This window comes from Moschus berezovskii, chromosome 3, assembly GCF_049115385.1.
Source record: "Moschus berezovskii isolate FMDL1 chromosome 3, NW_MosBer_1.0, whole genome shotgun sequence".
In the NCBI taxonomy this organism is placed as follows: Eukaryota; Metazoa; Chordata; class Mammalia; order Artiodactyla; family Moschidae; genus Moschus; species Moschus berezovskii.
Window position 1 is genome coordinate 92,403,426 of NC_142462.1, and position 8,803 is coordinate 92,412,228.

Consider the following 8,803-nt stretch of genomic DNA (forward strand, 5'->3'; position numbering starts at 1 on the left):
TTTCCTAAGGGAACAAAATGTACTAAGATTTATGTTCACTTACTGAAGCCCACAATGAACCCCAGTCCCCAGTAAGAAGCTAAAAAATAAACTAAAAGACCACTATGTGTCTTCCAAAAAATATACATCATTTATTGACTACTCCAAAGCCTTTGACTGTGTGGATCACAATGAACTGTGGAAAATTCTGAAAGAGATGGGAATACTAGACCACCTGACCTGCCTCCTGAGAAATCTGTATGCAGGTCAAGAAGCAACAGTTAGAACCGGAAATGGAACAACAGATTGGTTCCAAATAGGGAAAGAAGTATGTCAAGGCTGTATATTGTCACCCTGTTTATTTAACTTATATGCAGAGTACATCATGAGGAATGCTGGGCTGGAAGAAGCACAAGCTGGAATCAAGACTGTAGGGAGAAATATCAGTAACCTCAGATATGCAGATGACACCAACCTTATGGCAGAAAGTGAAGAAGAACTAAAGAACCTCTTGATGAAAGTGAAAGAGGACAGTGAAGAAGTTGGCTTAAAGCTCAACATTCAGAAAACTACGATCATGGCATCTGGTCCCATCATTTCATGGTAGGTAGATGAAAAAACAATGGGGACAGTGAAAGACTTTATTCTCTTGGGCTCCAAAATCACTGCAGATGGTGAGTGCAGCCATGAAATTAAAAGACCCTTGCTCCTTGGAAGAAAAGTTATGACCAACCTAGATAGCATACTAAACAGCAGAGACATTACTTTGCCAACAAAGGTCTGTCTGGTCAAAGCTATGGTTTTTCCAGCCGTCATGTATGGATGTGAGAGTTGGACTATAAAGAAAGCTGAAAGCTGACTATAAAGAATTGATGCTTTTGAACTGTGGTGTTGGAGAAGACTCTTGAGAGTCCCTTGGACTGCAAGGAGATCCAACCAGTCCATCCTAAAGGAAATTAGTCCTGAATATTCATTGGAAGGACTGATGTTGAAGCTGAAACTCCAATACTTTGGCCACCTGATGCGAAGAACTGACTCATTTGAAAAGACCCTAATGCTAGGAAAGACTGAAGGCAGGAGGAGAAGGGGACAACAGAGGATGAGATGGTTGGATGGCATCACTGACTCAATGGACATGAGTTTGAGTAAACTCTGGGAGTTGGTGATGGACAGAAGGCCTGGCATACTGTAGTCCATGGGGTCGCAAAGAGTTGGACACGACTGAGCAACAGAACTGAACTGAACTGGTCTTAGAGATTTGGAGCTATTTCTTCATTGTGAAGAATCAGTGTATTAAATGTAGGAGGCAAGAAGGGAAATTTCCAAATCACTGAAAGTTTTGTGCAGCTGATTCCACAGCTGGGGCCCTGCTGGGCAGTGTCTCTTGTGGTTTCCAACTTCTCAGCAGGCTCCTGCCCCAACTTGCCCTGGGTTGCCCTGGCCTGGGAGGTGCAGAGAGGGGAGGGCCTTGGGGATGGGGTGATGGCCTGATTGACAGCAGGAGGGTGCTGGTGTGGCTGATGGGGTTTCATTTTCTCAGGGGTTTTATGTTTACGTGCTCTGTCAAATGTGGTTGATTCGTGGAAAATGCTCAAACTGGCCTCTACTGGTTGAGGCTGTGCAAGGGGTAGCTGGGGTGTCACAAGGAAATGAGAACAGTTAAACCACAGCCGACTTCCTGCAAGAAGCTCCTGTGTGAGCTGGGAACCTTATGTCCAGGATGTTCAGTTGCTGCACTTCTGTCCATGCTCAGGACCCTGTTCTGGAGGAAAGGGCAGACAGGACTCCTTGCAGCACTAAATTCATCCCTGATTTTCCACCAGCCACCTGGGCTCTTCCATGGTCTTGAGTTTCTTAGGCTGCTAGTTCTTGGTTCCATTTTCTCAGTATAGATGGGTGACACAAAACCTGATCCCCTGAACCCAGTGACATGGACAGACCGCAGATGTATGCAACAGTGACAACTGTGTGCTTTTTCAATAACAACAAAAATAGTGTGCCTTTTCCCTCATGAGAACTGAGATATGGAGGTCTCGGATTTACCTGTGCAATTGAATATCACATACTGAGTCATATTAAACTCTCCTAAAAGGACAAAATGACCTCAGAAGTAGCCTGAGCAAGGCTTACTAGGGGCACTGACATCGGATGACAATTTGACAGGTGAATAGCAGAGGGCTGCTCAGACACATGAGCATGAAGGGCAGGTGTCCCACCCCCTCCCCATCCAGCAGGCCCAGGATGAGGGTCCAGGACCTGGACTCCATCTATTCAGTCCCAGAGGGAAGCAGGGCTCCACTGCTGAGATCACAGGTTCAGCTCTGACAGTCTGACCTCAGGGCACATTCAAGTCACATCCTTCATTCCTCTTGGTCTCTGCTCTGAGAGTCAACATGTGGGGGCCTTCCCCTCCTAGGAGGACTGGCCGCATCTAACTGGTGTAGCTAGTGCGTCAGGAGAGAGCTCCTTCTCAGGGTAAAGTCAAACTCTGACTTCCCGCTTAGGCCCCATCCGACGTCGTGCTGTAGATGCAAGTCCACTGCTGACACAGGACGTACTCATTGTGATGACACCACTGAATTCCTGAGATTTCAGTCCAAGACCAGACTCTAGTGCTCCGCTCCCCCAAGTTCTCCACGTAAGGAGCTCCCCCTGCTTAGGACGCAGACTCCCAGGGAGCCTCCAGCTGCACTTCTGTCCTGTCGCTCATTCTTAAACCAAGCATGGATGGAGTTGATTAGATCCACACAAATGGCCAGTTTGCACCCAAACCAACACCATTTTCATCACACAGAGTTGAGGTTTTATTGAATGACACAAGTGAATAATTAAAAGAAACTGACAGACATGCTGCCTTCCCATGAAGCATTGCATTGAAAATTCCTGCTTAACAAAATCAGCTCACAGTATGAGTTAATTTTAGTTCAAACTAGCTAAACATAAGGAAAAACGATGGCAATGGTTTCATAGAATAGATTCAAAGTAAGAGTACTTGGAGTGGTTTAGAAGATATGTCTAAGAGAGAAATATCTCATGCTACATAATAGCTTGGTTCTTTTATATGTATTCACAATCCATCTTGCCTTCCTGTTATAATTCAATACTGTAGGCCAAATACAAATGCAAATCAGGAATGAAAATAATCATTTTGATAGATTCAGGGTTTTTTATTTTGTTTTATTTTTTGGCTGCAGTGGATGTGCTGAGTCCTAGCCACAGGACCAACAGGGAACTCCCGACATATTCTGTTTTCTTATTTTTTACAATTGTACAAATAGTGCATGTGCATGAGTTTAAAAACACAATAGAAAGGTAGGGTGTTAAAAAAGATGTTAAAAAGAAGTCCAAGACACAAAAGGAAAAAATACCCTCCATTCTGCAAATCAAAATAAAATAAAAATAAAAAGAGATTTTGCTTACAAAGAAATGCTACTCCAATATATTAAGAGGTCTCTTAATTAGGAACACAGCACAGGTCTTTTCATTAAGAGATCAGACTCAGTCTCATGAATACAGGGTGGATCATGACATAATCCTATCAGCCACAGGCAGGCAACTAAATCTATGGTGCCATGTCTGTGAGGTACTACAATCAATAAAATCTTTATTAACCTCTGAATAACATCAGCAGTGGATGTCACCATTTCAGTTTTCAAAAAGAATAACCAATTTCCAGTCTTTTTTCCCCCTCTAGTGACTTTCAGTGAAGGTTTTTCATGCAGAAAAAGAAAGAACACAAAAATTATTTGAGATGTAGCTGGAAAAGGCTAAATATTGCATGTTACTTTGTGTTTGTTTTCAATAACAAAGTCTATGTATTTCATGGGCTGTGAAATAGACACTGAAGTGTCTACATGATTTAGGCCACTCAAGAATTTATTAAAGCATTTTAGAAAAGGATCTACTCTTCACATACCTACATTTTTGCTTTATGTCTGAACACTGTTGTGGAAACAAGAGACCCAAGTTCGTTGAGAACCACAGATGCAGGGCAGAGTCTCTGTTTGCCTTGACTGTGGCTGCTCTGCTGGCCTGCCTGTTCCTATATCAACTGCCCTGCTACTCCATCCAGTCCTCTGCTTTCCCCTTCTGTTAGAAAAGATTTTATTAGCTTTCAGTGGGGCTATAATTGACATGAAACTTTACATTAGTTTCAGTTATCAGCATAATGATTCCATATTTGCATACATTTATAAATGGTCCCTGGGCTTCCCTGGTGGCTCAACGACATGAAGTTTTAAGATCTACTCTCTTTTCCCTTCTATGGTTAAATAATTATGCAGAGTCACTGCTATTACAACTGATCATATGTTTATTTGCTTGTATTTCTGAGGTTGAAATGTTTCCTTGGTGACTTGAGGGACTGAACAATGAATGTGCCTCGACTTGGAGGCACATGGAGCTGCACTGCTGGCACTGGACCGTGTCTGTCATCTCAGAAGCTCCAGTATGCTCCAGAGACATCCACTGGTGCAGGATCAGCACGGATCCTGGTACCAGACAGGGCGCCTGAGTCCTGGCTCTGCCTCTGTCAGTTGTGGGACTCTGGACCAGTCACTCACCCTCGGTCTCACCTGTCTCCGTGTAAGTGGAGACAAGGACAATACCATCCTCCCAGGACTGCTGCTTTCACTGCCTGCAGAAGTTAAGGTTTGTAGTTAAACCATGTCTGACACAGAGACATTCTGGCTACATAAATAAAAGTGAACTAAGTCATTATTTGGAAATTTGGGACTCTGGGGTGATTTTCATGCTTCACAGATTTATACCTGAAAGGAAAAGGTTAAAAAAATTTCATCTTATAAAATCACAGTCATATTCCTGAAATTTTACTTTGAATCTACTCAAAGAAAAGCTCCATATTTAACTACTTTGCCATATAGTTTCACTTTCAAAGACTTATTTTAAAAAAAGAGTTCTCATTGTCCTAAAAGTGGTTTTTCACTATCCTGCTTTTCTTCTGCTTCTCCTGAAGATCCTAGATGGTAGGAAAGGGGAAGGAGAAAAAGCACTGCATTTGATTGCAGTAACAAATGATTTCTGGTTAGAATAGAAAATAAGAGGTACGTAGGTTTAATCCTTGAAAGATTTAGGTTAACACAATGCCAACTGTAAACTAAAGTTTTATTTTATTTCTTGTCAGAGGAAAACCTGTATAACAGGAGCTACCTGTTGCACTAATTTGTCAAAAGGGGTTTCACATATGTCCATCTAAAAATATTCATCTAGACCAAGAACTATTATCCACCGTTCCTCCTCCTGCATCTCTTTACTGACAAGCTTATACAGGGTTTTCAAGTGCAGTTACTTTGGACTTTGGTACAAATAATTTACCCATCATATTTTGATAAATGGCTGTATTCAGTTAGTGAGAGTTCCTAGTGCAGAGATAAAACCGACAGTCATGCTCTCATGTTATTGCCAGCAACCACTGTGTTACCATCTTCCTTGGTCAGTGTCTCCTGAACCTTATATTGTTGTTGAATTTTACCCAGATATCCACTCAGGAGTTATCTCCAAACTACACTGCTATACATCTATTTAATATACGAATATGCTTGATATAATAACTAATATGTCTTTCTTTCTCTCTTGATACATATTAACATTCTGGGTATTTTTCCTATCTGTCTCTCTCTCTGTACTGTTGCACAATAACACTGTATAACAAACATCCCAAAGCACAGTGGTTTAAAACAGCAATCATTTATTAATCCTCATTAACTCTCTGGTCAGCTGGGCTGTTCTCCTGATCTAAGTCAGACCCAGGCTCCAGCCAACCCATCAGTGGAACACCAGGTGACTAGGTCAAGGTAGCCTGGGCTAGGATGAATCAGCTCTATATGAGGTGGGTCTTCATCCCCCAGGACTTGTTGTCATGACAATGGTGGGGATCCAAGAGACCTGCCAGAATCTCATTAGGCCTTTTAAGCTCTAGACTCAGACCTGGAACCCCATTCTAATGGGGGAAGAAACTGCAGCCTTTGATTGAGGGACTGTGAATTCACATTACAAGGAGTGAATTACAATCTGGAAAATTCGCCGAGAGGCACATTTGGCCTTTGAATGTCTCTTACTAAATGCAACTAACACCCATGATTCTGGGAGCTGCAAAAAGTAAATGACAGCAAGTATTTTGAAAAAGGAAATCATAAAGTTAGCACTACTGAACTGATGGTGCGTTCCTCTCATTTTTATTTTGGTCTCCCCTAGCTGGCACTCAGAGAAGCCTGAAGCCTGAATGTGCACAGAGAGGGATGGGGTGCCCAGTGGTCAGAAGCACTGCTTCTCTGTTTTTGCTTGTGCTTCTTTTGTCCTTTTCCATTCTCTCCCACTCTCACCATCCCACACCCACACCCCTAACCCAGGGCATCCCAGTGTCTGTGACAGCAGCAGTGACTACATGGAGGTTAAGCCCTGAGGAAAGGGACCTTCTTGCTCACACAGGAAACTGTGGTCCCAAGAGCACATGGAAAATCCCAGGGGCTTTTGTTCTCTCTGTCCTCTTCCTGGTTGGTGTGGAAAGGAGACACAGTTGCAGGAATGCACAGCAGAGCAAATATACTAAAGTCCACTTATCTGGTCCAAGAACCAGAAGGATGATTCCTGTGAGCTGGATAGTGGTGCAGAGCTTGCAGAGAGGAGAGAGATTAAGAAAGAAACCTCATATAAGGGAGTTTGACAGCTAGGATCACCGCCCCCCTAGCTGCCCATGGATAAAGTGAAAAAAGTGAAAGTGAAGTCACTCAGTTGTGTCCGACTCTTTGCAACCCCATGGACTGTAGCCTACCAGGCTCCTCCATCCGTCCATGGGATTTTCCAGGCAAGAGTACTGGAGTGGGTTGCCATTTCCTTCTCTGCTGCTGCTGCTGCTGCTAAGTCACTTCAGTCGTATCCGACTCTGTGTGACCCCATAGACGGAAGCCCACCAGGCTCCCCCGTCCCTGGGATTCTCCAGGCAAGTACACTGGATTGGGTTGCCATTTCCTTCTCCAATGTGTGAAAGTGAAGTCGCTCAGTCGTGTTCGACCCTTAGCGACCCCACGGACTGCAGCCTACCAGGCTCCTCCATCCATGGGATTTTCCAGGCAAGAGTCCTGGAGTGGCTTGCCATTGCCTTCTCCGATTTCCTTCTCTAGCACATGCATAAATATGATCCAAAACAGACTTTGCAAACTGATCTAAGTGTAAACAAACACCCAGGGCCACTGGGTGGCGCACACAGTGCAGTGTGAATAATACTGCTTTGAAAACTGCACTATCTGGACCTGCCCATCAAAGACAGGTAGGGATTTATATTCCATAACTGGATTAATTACCAGCCAAAAAAAAACAAAACAATGAAACATGTGCAAGATATAATCCAAAATTACTCAACTTATAGAAAGCCAGGAAAACCTCTATATATTAATGTAGAAAAGTCAGTTAACAGATGCCAATCCTTAAACAGGACTTCCCTGACAGCTCAGCTGGTAAAGAATCCCGGTTCCTGAATATCACACATGTTGGAATGACAGAGAACTTAAAATAGTTATGAGGACTGTAGGAGGAAATGGAAAGAGGGAGAGATATAAAGTAAAATAGGTAAGAGATACAAACAGAGAGATAGAACAGGAAAGACAGGTGGTGGACGTAGGCAAGTAGAGAGATAGGAAGAGTCAGAAATAGAGATGAGGACATAAATAGTAAAACAGAAGAGAGATTAAAGAGAGAGAGCAGGGGAAGAAGTCAGAGCTGAAAAGAAAGAGAGAAAGAGGGGGGTGTAGCAATAGGAAACAGAGAAGATCTGTGAACACAGACATGGCTAGACAGAGGGATATAAAGAATGGAGCATTGGGGAGACAGAGAAACAGAACAGTGATGGGAGAAAGCGAGTCAGTCAAGAGACAGCTGTAAAGCAGTCAGAAGAGTCATCTAAACCCTCCACATAATTAGGGGCCACATAATGACAATTTCATATATTCATATAACCACAGCTATTCATCTGTTGATGGGCACTTAGCTGTTATAAACAATGAACTTAGGAGTGCAGGTATATTTTAGTGTTTTTGTTTTCTTTTGATAAACACTCAGAATTGCTGGATCATGTGGTAGTTCCATTTTTAACTTTTTGAGGAACATCCATATTGTTTTTAGTAGTGACGGAACAAATTTACATTCCACCAAAAGTGTACTTAGATGGTAAAGAATCTCTGGTGGCTCAGATGATAAAGAATTTTCCTGCACTGCTGGAGACCTGAGTTCTATCTCTGGGTTGGGAAGATCCCCTGGAGAAGGGCATGGCAACCTACTCCAGTACTCTTGCCTGGAAAATCCTCATGGACAGAGGAGCCTGCTGGGTTACAGTCTATGGTGTCGCACAGAATCGGACACAACTGAGCGACTAACCACAGCAAAAGTGTACAAGGGTTCTCTTTTCTCCACATCCTCACCGACATGTGTTGTTTGTGTTCTTTTTGATAATAGCCATTCTGACAGATGTGAAATGCTATCTCATTGTTGTTTCGATTTGCATTTCCCTGAATTTCAGATAAGTAAAAAAATTTTTTCCTTTGTGGATGTTTCAAATATTGCAAAGTTCCTTGCATTTTTTTCTCCACAAAATCTGGAAACCCTATGAGATAGTCTTTTACTTGAGAATGAACATAAATCCTCCATCAAATTGTTTTATGAGGCATGCACACACACAAACACACATCTGTTTACTTTAAAAGAGAGTCAAATATAGACCAATATAACTGATATTAACTTCTTTTAATAAGGCTCATTCAATTCTTATTGGATTTGCTGCTCAAAGTCAGCTTACAGGTGTAAAAGGAAAGGT